At 39.6% G+C, this 11,923-nt stretch overlaps 1 long non-coding RNA gene across 1 annotated transcript in view; it reads right to left on the bottom strand.

The window, feature by feature from the left end:
• Positions 1 to 892: 892 nt before the first annotated feature.
• The window catches only part of LOC141572841 (uncharacterized), a 97,740-nt gene continuing 86,709 nt past the window's right edge, over positions 893 to 11,923 (bottom strand). The window contains exon 3 of the long non-coding RNA XR_012498334.1: positions 893 to 978. This is a non-coding gene — a long non-coding RNA (uncharacterized LOC141572841). The remainder of the gene's footprint in view (positions 979 to 11,923) is intronic.

The following is an 11,923-nucleotide window of genomic DNA, read 5'->3' as shown; positions in this document are numbered from 1 at the left end:
CATGAGAGCACAGAGGAAAGACTATGTGTGAACACAGCAAGAAGATGGCCAACGACAAGTTTGGGAAGAAAGGCCTCACCAGAAACAAGACCTGTGACACCTTGATGTTGTACTTCCAGCCTCTAGAGCTGTGAAAAAATAAATGTTTGTTGTTTAAGCCACCCAGCCTGTGATATTTTTGTTATGGCAACCAAGAAGACTAATATACATGGCTTCTGAGATTTGTCACCAGATCTTCTGTCAGCCCTTGCCTCTTTCATTCAGCCCCACATTGTAAGACTCTGGAAGTACATTATAAAGGTGATGTTTCAACCCAAACAAGTCCCCCCTTAGACTAGCAAGTGATTTCACCCCTGGCATTCACAGATCTTTGCTTCTCTACCTTTATCCACAGACCAAAAAACTTAGAGGGTATCTCAATACCTCCCAATCCTTGAGACTATACTGTAATCAGCTAGCCAACCAATTGGCCATTAGAAAAAAATAAATTTTGTTGGTCACAATTCAAGACATTATAATGCACAGCCACTGGGTATCGTCTTGATTATCACAATATTACTTCTGCCCTTCGAAATTATTATTTGACTCCATGAACATATTCCTCCCCAGTCTGTAATGCCATTTAGATACTAACTTTGGACTTTATAATGTAGTTTCATGATCTGCTCTACTTACCCTGTCATAACATTACAAACCGGAAACTGGCTTTCTGACTGATAGTTTAGATATGATAATATAGTCTCATGACCATCCAACATGGAAATAATAATGCAGCCTCTAGGTCAATGTCTTAGGATATTATGTTATGGCTTTTGGGTCACCAATTCGGACATTCCAATTCTAACTACTGGTCACTGTCTCTGGGAATTAGTTCTAGTAAACAGATGAATACCTGGGGTTTAAACTTGCCCATTTTGGCCTTGCTTTCTTCCCTCTGTGCTCCTCTTCTTGTCATTCCAGCAGGCTGTGTGGTAGAGCCTGTGTGAATTATGACAAATTACAAAATATAAGACTTGAGCATGCTGGTAAGTTTGATCATTTTTCCTACAATTCCAACAAATGAGTGGAATAATGGCATTATCTATCTGCAGGATATAGTTAGAAAATATATTTCTTTAAAAAATCAAAATGTCAGTGTAAGATAGAGCAGCTAGACTTTGTTCAATTAATCAAAATTCTCTCTTATTCTTTTAATTTAGTGGAAGAAAATATCAGTTTTGACCAGTGCCTCCTGGATCAATATTACACATCAGCACTCTATGAAGAGACTTACAGAGGCGGAATGTGACAATCCAGGGCATTTCCTTATCCCTGCCCATTGGTCTGGGGGCTGATAATCTACAATGGCTGACGAGGAGAAGCCCATGATACTGCCGCAAGGAAACACCTTTCTCTTAAGTCCAGACACTAAAGTAAACAGGAGAAAACTGGCCTTACCCAATATGAAAAGTTGAAGTCATATTGTGTTTGTGACAAATACAGGGAGTTGCATGGGTTCCAGCAGATGGTAGAGGTACTACACTTACTACCTTTGCCTGGGGAGTAAGTTCTAGAAAACCAGTCTTGTCCATTATCAGTAATTTGGGACTTTAGCCAGGGCATTTTCTTTCTTAGTGTCTTCAGTCCTAAAGGAAGGTGTCCCAAGTTCTCAGGGATAATCTAAAAGACTAAAACAAATGCAATAGTGTAATTCTTAGTTTTTCACTCTAAAAGTCTGAGTACAAAGCCTACCACATGGCCTAGTGACAGAAGTGTATGCCTGGTAGAAGAGAGTGCTACATTTCATTTCAGAAGGACAGCAGAAACCTCATGGTAATGGAAAGCAAAACAATGAGGAAGCACAAGGGAGTCTGCAGAGAGTAAGTTCCAGGATAAGAGCAATAAAAATATCTTTGGGATGGTGATATGACATCAGCATAGAGTATGTGGAAGTCCCACCTAGAGCAAGAGAGGGAGACTTTTCTTCTTAGACTTTAACTCAATTAAAAATGTAATACCAGCCTACATTAGTTTATTAGTGATATACTCTCTCTATATCATATTAAATAATTTTGTATATTAACTGACATGATACTGAAACACCTTCAGGAATACCAGTGGAGCAGAAAGATGTTAATTATTACCAATGAGAAAGCATGACTGCTAGATCATCTGTTGGAAATTTAACACCATTTGCCTTCTTCTGTGTTCTCCTATATTACAAAGGCTGCAAGCTTAGAAACTACATTTCCCAACCACCGGTTTCTGGTTTAGATTCTGCCAATGAGAGGCACCCATGTGAGTGAAGGAAGGTGGAAGAAAAGTTGAAGTCATATTGTGTTTGTGACAAATACGGGCAGTTGCATGGGTTCCAGCAGATGGTAGAGGTATGCCAGGGGGTTGAAGCATATTTTAGTGTATCACCCACTTTGGTGCTACGTGCAGCTGAGGTGCTTTCTGTTTATTCTATCACATACTGATTTCCTAGAAGCCATAAGAAGCTTTTCCTATCATTTTCCAAGACCATCTAATCTAGTTTTCTATGTGAAATATCTCCGGGCTTAGAATCTTATAGTGTTTTCTGTTTTCCTGACCAAGCCCATCCGGAAAAAGGATACTACTGGGATGAGGGTGGGGGGGAATTGTTTAGGAAAAATAAGCTATTAGAAGGAAGAGAAGACACATGTGGGGATTTCATTAACTCTTCTGGGGGTGTAGAGTTGGAGTCTTGCTGTGGACATCCTATCTGTTCATCAATGTGATCTTGGGCTATTTGTGTAGGTAATCTATCATTGTACCCATGGACACATAGTTGGTTCAACTGGTCTACATCTCTTCTCTATCCTACCCTCCACTTTGTTGTTTGTTCTTATTAACAAAGAAAAAATAAGAAACAGGAAAAAAAGTGGTACTAATAAGAACCATCCTCCTTCATTCATCTTTCTAAGAAATTAGAATTATTTATATTCTGTCTTCATTTGGTGGTTTTCAATAGTTACACTATTCCTCTTTTTATGGTTTCATTTACACTTATCGTGAAATGATCACTACAGTAGGTTCGGCTAACATCCATCATCTCATATAGATACAATACAAAGAAAAGAAAGAAGAAAATAGAAAGAAAACTTTATTTTCTTTGGATGAGAACTCTTAGAATTTACTGTCTTAACTTTCCAATGTATCATGCAGCTGTGTTAACTATAGTCATCATGCTGTACATTACATTCCAGGTACTTATTTATCTTGTAACTGTAAGTTTAAACTTTTTGACCATCTTCCTCCAATTCCCCCACCCCCGTATACTGGTTACTTTTTTTCAGGTGTTTTCTAATTTCTGAATCTATTTTAAATTGCAGTAAGCAGTCCTGTATCATTACAATATACAAAAATATAGCAGGTGTCCAATCTAAGATTTGTGGAATATACATTTAATGGCAGAAGCTGTTGTTTTCAATCCCCCCCTTGACAATACCTCACATTTTACTGGCCTTTGTGACTAAACCAGCACATCAAACTAATGTTGCCACAGAACCTTCTCTAAGTGTGAGTCCCATGTCTCACCCCTGATTAAACTAATAGCTCTGAGCTCCCTGATTAATGGCAGTTTAATATGGATTGTTAGACATAACACCTTCCACTCATCCACAGAAAAGCTCATTATTTCCTCTTCTCTCAACCAGAACAGTCTCCAGAGAAGGTAACAAGTCCTGAAATCTCCAGGACTTCACTTTATTCCCCTTCCCTCCCTTCTCTCAGGCCTCTCTCCAACAGAGCATGTTGGCAAGAGTCCCATTGACACATGTCAATGGAAGCTCCTATTTGCTGTGAGATTCACCTGCTTCTCTTAGCATGGACGGAAGACTGGTCTGCCTTCAGCAAGTGGTGAATAAAGTTCTGTGCCAAACATAATCCAATGTACCAAAACATCATAACTAGTCCATATTTTCCATTTGGAGAAGATGAATTTACTCAATTATGAAACTTTGCTTTTGTGATATTTTGTAAAGGAAGTGATTAAAATAATCTCCATCACCATTTCATGATACAGTGACAGGTGGATAGATCGGTGGGCTAACAAGAATTAAAACTCATTGACATTGGGATGGTTTTCCTCTGATTATCATAATTTCCTAGAGCAATGTGTTGATAATGTTCCTCATCAGTAAAATTATTTGAGCAGTTTTCCAACATGCATATGTCTGTATTTTAGCTTCATACACATGTATGTAATACATTTCTATACTAGAATGCTGTGACTTATGAAATATACACAGAATGCAAATTTTAAAAGGCTAACTTAAGATGAAATAAACTATATTTTTAAATATTTTGTTTATGATGTGAGCTTTGTGTTGTCACTAGCTAATACATTAAAGACTAAATATAGACTTAGGGTAAAGCTTCCCCAGATCATATTGTTTTTAAACATGTTTCAAGTAACCTTCTGGATAATTTTGATTTGGGGGGCTGATTCTTTTCATATCGTATTATATTGTCACTCCATTTACCTCTTACTGTTGATAATAAAGAGCTCATTCTATGAGTGGAAATGTCCATGGTGCCATTTTATCACCATTCTCTTTTGCTTGCATTCTAAGTAGTACTTTACCCTGTACTTTGCCTGCAGTTCCTTTGCAGGAATTTTTACAGCCATTTATCCGTTATGTTTAGTTAAAACTAGATAAGTGATGAATCCATATAACCAGGCAGACAGAAACTGCAAAATGCAACCACGTACCAAAAGTGAATGAAGTATAAGGCACCACTGTCAACTAGTCCCTATTTTTGAACCCTGATTGCTTCATCAGCTAAACTTGAGGTGGGACCATCTAACACGTGGAGCAAGTGAAGATCCCAGAGTCGATCCATATATTAAAATTTAGTAAAATTTCATTCTTTTTTGATAAAATATAGAAGTATAAGCTCTAATATTTTGTATTCACATTGTAATGGATGATCTTGACAGTCCCTGAGTGTGCATAACCCATTTGGGAAACCACTGGTCAAAGACAGTGTTTCTCACTAGGTGTTTCACGGACTGAGAAGAAAATATTGTTTTATCTTCCACTGATTCCTGACTGATCCACTGCCCCCTTCTAGCTTTTAAACAATGGCTCTGCTTCTTTCATTCCTCCATGATATCTATTGTGAAAAGTGTTCAGGGCTGAAAATATATGTTTGTAATTCACTTATGACCCAGCATCCGGTATGAAAAATGTATCTTTTCTCCTAGGTACCGGTAGTATATTTGGAAGACCAGGACCCAAAGGACTGTTTTGACTTCTCTACTCACAATTTATTACCCTGCACTTGTGCAGGGAATGAAAAGAGGTGGTAATAATGTACCTTTGAGGTCAGCGGACCAGTAGCTAGTAAACAGGGAACTAGACACCAGCTGGCTGGCCAGCCTTGTTCTCAGAGCAGGGCCTGAGGGAGGGAGGCCATGCCCAAGCCTGAATCCCAGTTCCCTGGGGCCCTAAGAACCTCACACCTGCATTGTGCACCCGAAACTAATAAGAAAAAGAGAGAGAGAGAGAGAGAGAGAGAAAGGAAAATAAAAGAAACTCACACCAAGCGCTGCAGAATGTCTGAAAGTCCTCACAGGTCACTCTCACGAGTCAACCACAAGAAAAACACTCACGATGACATGAGAACAATTCTCCTCTTCAGAAATCCTTCTCTTAGAGTCACCAAAGATTCCATTTCTAGCTTCAGCTTTGCGGGATATCTTAGAGACCCAGTGACGATTAACGGGAGTGAAAATTGGTAATTAACTCTTATGTCTTAGGTTCTTAGAATTAACAATAAATGCCTGAGTTTCACTAATCCATGAAAAGAGATTTAAAATTTTATGTTGAAGTCAATGGGCAATTAAAAAAGGTTTGTGCACACGAGCATGACATAATCAGACATGTTTTAAAACAACTCTGGCAGGGGCTTTCTTGGGATAATGCCACATGGTTAGAGTTCAATCTCTTGAAATACTCATATTTTCTGAGTTTCTTGCATTCCTGTGTTTAATGAAGTGACCCTTTGAAAATGCAATCTCTTTGGTCGCGATTTCAGTTCTCTGTACAGCATCTGGTTCTATCCATTGTCTGTTGCTAGGCTTGGGAGAATCACACAGTCCTATACCAGGGGTCACACAGAGGCCCAAAGGAAAACAAACTCATGTCAAGACTCTAGTGACATAGAATACGATAAACAATGCAAAAAAGGAAAAAAAAATCATGACTCTATGATTACATACTGAGTTCCCAGGTCTCTGAAGACTTCGCTACCACATGCTTCCTTTTATTTCCAAAGGAAAGAGGCTTGTGCTTGTTTTCCAACATTGTCATCAGCCCTCTCAGTAATAGACTTAGGAACACGTTCTCACAGTAAATAAGGGCCTCCATGTGTGACAGGAAGGGAAAATATGGTCAGGAAACATATTTCTGGTTCAAGGGTTTACCGTCAACAATCACAAGGGTGAAAATGAGCTGAAAAACTTGAAAGAACCTGTCACTGCTATTTCAATGCACGGGTTTGGTAGATATAAATTCAACAGCTTGCTTGTGAAAAACCCTAGCTACATCTACAGTGATATCTTCCTTAGCCATCAAAATAATCAAAGAAAGAAGAATTGGAAAGGAAGAAAGAAGGGAGGGAAGGGGAATAAAAGAAAGCATATTTTCTGATTCTGTCTTATGTGCCAGACCCTGTGATAACCACTTTCTTATGCAATTTGCTTATTCTTTACAATAACGGAATTATTGCTGTGAAGTCAATGTTCATACCTTACAATTTAGATATACATGATTGTACTAATAAAAATTGAAGAATCTGTACAGGTTCTATTGGAATTATACCTTAGTAGAGGTCTCATTTAAAAATAATACAGAGAAGTAAACTTTCAATTTCCATTCATAGAAAAACTCTTTCCTTGACTTATGATATTCCAGATTATATACTCCTTCTATTTAGAAGTTCTTTCTCTTGTCTACCACAAATTATATCTTGGTTTGTTTAATGTTGTTGATCAGAGAGCTGCAACCCTGAGCCATCTTCTCTCAAACAAAGCAAGACTCCTCACTCTAGCACTCTCTTCAGCTACACCAGTCTCTCTGATAATAGACTCTTTCCCTGCCTCCCCATGTTTGTCTACCTTTCCTTCATGATAAGATGTGGGGTTTGATCCAAGAGGCAACAACAAAGTAACGAAAGCTACAGAATAAAACATAGGGCTCTCTGATGTGCCTCCCCATAGTCTACCCAGGTATTACCTCCTGCTGTCCGTGATCACAAACCCTGAACTTCCAGGCAGCCCTATGTCTCCAGCCTCTTCTCATGCTGCTCTTGCCCGTTGTGTCCTCTTACCTCACTTTTTCCACAAGGAAAACTCTCCCTCTGTCATCATGACAACTCACATGTGACCTCCTCTGGAAGTCTTCCCTGATCCCTCAGAGTAGTCACACAATCTTATTCTTTCACTGCATTTTTGTTTCTTTGTACAGTCATTTTTTACGTCCATGCCCATGGATAAGAAACTACTAGAGGACAGCATGCTCATCATATTTGTCTCCAAATTTGGGGTTTACAGCACTCAAGAAATGTTGTCTCACTGACAGAGTGAATGGGTGAGTGAAAGGAGTCATGGGTACTCAACAGAAACTACAGTGCAGTGTGGGTGAAAGAGCAGCCCCGAGTCCCATACTCTGGCCACTCTCAGAGGAAGGCTTGCATTTGGTGACCTAGCTGTTGCTAGGGTAACTTCTAGTTCCCTGTTATTATTCTCTGGGTAGCAATGGAAAATGGACATAAAATCCATTTTGTGGAATAGCAAACAGCAATAGCTACCTTAAGGCTCTGGTACCACAGAGCCTTGACATAAATCTAACATTTTATACAACTATGTCACTGTCACAAACACCCAAACTGCCCACTTCTCTTTGAAATTCATTTTCTGTTCTAAATTGTTCTCCACAATTAAGCTGACATGTAAGTTTGAATTCCAATAAATGCTCCTAAACAGAGAGAGGCTGGTTAGGTTTAAAGCATTTAGTTTATGAAGAAATGATGAAGAATTACGCTTCTAACAACTATGATAAAGCAGTGTTAGGCAGCACAAACCATACTCAGCAGGTGGTCAGTAAGTGCTCATTTGTCTTCTCTTGTCCTCAAGAGTTTTTGGATAGTAGAACCCAAACCCAGCTGTTCTAACATGTGTAATGCATTTACTTTTGGTGGCAGAAAAAAGCAGTTATTGGAATCCTAGCAGCTCCAGAAATCTAGAGGTGACAACTTTCACTCCAGAATCATGACATTAGCCCAAAGTGATTCAATAGTTAGAAGAAATGAGAAGTCAATTCATTCACCTTATGATTTCTGGCTGGTTCCACCCTGACTACTTCTGTAGACTGAAGCAAAACTTTTTCAGAAAGACAAGAACCCTAAACTAACTGCTTTCTGATAGGTTTTCATAGATATTGTACTTCAGGCTGGAACTAGGGGGCTTTCCCTCACTCGGAAGTCCTGGCACAGAGCCCATACATGTCCTGATGCTCCTCTGACAGGAACACTGAGGGAAGGGAAAAGGTCTAGCATTGATTGTTCAGCAGCTTCTATACTGTAAATCGGTCCATATGCTTTTTCTCAACCAATAATCCCCAGATATGGAAATACAAGCCCCAAAGCCACATACGCACTCACTCTGACCATTCCAATGGCTCCAGCACAAAGGTGTTTTTCTTCCTTGTGAGTGCTCAAAAGATCTGTGTGTGGTTTTTGTTTTACGGGAGAAGCCACCCTCTGGTTTGGATATCTCTGCGTGATGGCATGCTGACTTGCTCCAGCCTACAGCTGAAGAATGGACAGAAGGCCTCAGCAATTACTTCTAGGTCTTTGTAATGCTGCAGTCTGACTGTAATGGTAATAAGGTCAACCAAGAGGAGAACTACTGTGCAGGCCAGAACTACTCCAGGGACCACCATTCATATTAAAATCTATTTGAATGGTGTTCCTGGAATTACTGATGCTCACTGCCTGCAGGACTCCCTAGGGTAACTCAGTGTTTTGAACTCAGGGCAGACACTCATGCCTGATATTTGGATACTGCAGAGTAATAGATGTGTCCTCTAAAATATATTCTTTCCTAATTATAAACAAGAAAAGGACCAAGACTCAGTAAAGACAATTGTCCCAGAATAAGGTCTCCCCCCAGAAAGTCTGCACCTTCCTGTACCCGTGCACTTTAGAGTTACGTCTTCAAACAAGTCGATGGATCCCTGTTATCACAGCATATCATATAGCATGTTCTGTCATATCACATATCATATCATGTCACATCACACAGATGAAGAAGAAGGTCAGCACCAAGTCCTGGGAGACGTACACGGATGGATCTTAGGAACCCTCAACCCTACGGATGTTACGCAACATACTTGGCCTGTATGGACATCTGCATTACCTTCCATGTGGAAAAATTTCATAGTTTTTAGCAATTTCTCAAAGAGTTTTGAAACACAAAGTGCTAAGCAACCAGAAGCCTAAAGGTAATTCCCCAAAGCACATTTGGACATCCATTGTTTGGCAGTTTATGAGGTTTACCAGTTGTCTCTGTCCTTGGGAGTTAGGGAGCCATGACGATTTTTTTATTTTTCTGTTGCTCCACTTGAATTTCTTTTCCCCCATTTCTTGTGCCCCTCTCCAGGCTTTCCATTTATCTGCATGCAAACACACCTGCTGACGCAAATTGTTTTATTTCTCATTCTGGGAGTATCAATGGCAATAGAATCTGTATACTTATCTCTTCTGTGTCCCGAGAACAGGAGACACCTCCACCAAGGCAGGTTTTGTTTTAAATGAACCAATCTCACATTTGTCATATTCCTCCCTGGCACAACAGTATGTCTGCCCCAGCTTGCAAGCCCCTCATCCTCTGGAAGACATTTGCTGCCAGGCAGAAGATGCCCACAAGAGGGGCAGCCACTTGAGTCCATGTTTCTCACTGGTCCCTCTGTCACCCTTAGTAATTTACAGCAGTTCTCCGAGTACAATAGCTGTCTAAATGGGAGGATGAAGCCTTTACCAAGTCTCCTCAGAAATGTTCCCAGAATAGTCTCTTGTAATAAACTTCCAAATCAGTGCACAAAATAGTAGCATATGTAGGTGGTTTCCTTTTTTCAATTTTTCCTGTTGTCTCATTTTTGTGCAGTGTCTATCGGAGGATAGAGTAGTTATGGGCTACCAGCATATACATTCCCCTATTAGTGCAGCAAAATACAAGAGTCACAAGGCACAGTCAGTCAACAATTAACATTGTTAATAGTGTAAAAAAAATAGTAAGTAGCCCAATACTGTGGTATTGCTGTATAGTTTTCAAGTTTGTACAAATATTTTCAGTTGTTGATCTTCACAACAACCCCATCAGGTTGGCAGGGAGGGGCTGATTTGTATCATGTTACACAGGCAAAGGCATCTTCAAAGAGGCTAAGTTCACCCCATATGCTAATAGGTAAAAAAGATCGGACACCAAAGGGTTTTTTTTAATTATAAATCAATCCAGTGCTTGTTCCATGATAACAGACTGCATCTTAAATTTGAAAGTACAGAAATTTAAAGCTTTAATGGACTACAATTAAACTTTAATGAGAAGTTTCAATATATAGTCCCTAGGTTTCCAGGATAAGAAGTCAGAATTTAAAGAGGTCCTGGGTGGTATGACTTTAGGATAGTTATGTAATCCTAACAACTGTCAGACTCCTATAAGATCTGCCTTTTTCTGAAGTTCATAAATAATCAAACTAATTACAAAAGTGATTCCATATTCTCCTTTGCAGCTCTCAAAGGAACACAAATAAGGATCCAAGTAATACTTCCCAGCAGTGCCTCGAGTGAACCCAGGGAACCTCTGCCCCAGAAGTCCCACAGCCCACAGCTAGCCTGGCACAGCATCCGTGCCATGCTCCCAGCATCCCATCCCACCTCACCCTGAACTCACCAGATGGCTGTTCATCCCTCTTTCTTTTCCTCCTTTAAATACCCACCTCCCAGCTCCTTCATGTTTTTATTGATATGGATTTTCTGGCTAAGCACTTCTGACTTCTCTCCCAAATACCAGCCCAAAGGTAACATAGAAGGAGTGAGAAAATGGATAAGAGAGTTGTGTTTCTTTCTGGTGACCTGTGCTCTTCTCCTGCAGATACAGGTACATCATAGGAACACTGAAGTTGGGGCAGGGGAGGGAATCTTTGCTTGCTGATTAAGACATTTCACTTCTCCCTCTTAGTCTCAGATATTCTATTTCCTTTTTCATATTCTATAAAATTATCTGATTAAGACAACTCAATTTAGATTGTCATGAAAAATAACTATTTATGGAAACATAAAGTCATTTCATGATTAGTCATTTCATGTTTCATCGGCCTTTGTCCCTTCTACATTCTAATAAAAACACCAGCACTATTCAGTCCTGAGCATGCCAGAGACCCTGGTACTCCCATCCTTCTCACCTTTCCAATTTCTGTGCTAATGATTATATGAAAAACATCAGCCACTGGGGCAAAGACCCTACTGCCCTGTCAGAGAGACAAAATGAAGCAAATTTGGGGGTATTGATAGGCTTCAGGCTCCTGTCCAAATGCAAATGGAGAGAGGTACTTGAGGGCAAAGACAGGGACAAAAAACTAGTACTGTTAGGAATTTGCAAGAAAGAAAATTGAAATGGCCATGAAACACACAAAAGACACCCAACCTCACTGGTCTTAATTAAAATTGAACCACGTACAATATTGTTCTATACCAGCAAATTGGCAAAATTTAGAAGCATGACAATTCCTAGTAATGATGAAAGTGTAGAGATGTGAAGATGTGTATTACACTATTGGTGGGAATATAAACTGGTACAACCACTTTAGAAGCTATTTGTAAATACCTAATCAAGTTGAAAATTTAGAAACCCTGT

Source organism: Rhinolophus sinicus, linkage group LG07, assembly GCF_036562045.2.
Source record: "Rhinolophus sinicus isolate RSC01 linkage group LG07, ASM3656204v1, whole genome shotgun sequence".
Lineage (NCBI taxonomy): Eukaryota > Metazoa > Chordata > Mammalia > Chiroptera > Rhinolophidae > Rhinolophus > Rhinolophus sinicus.
The sequence above is the reverse complement of the archived record's forward strand: the minus strand, read 5'-3'. Positions and strand labels throughout refer to the sequence as shown.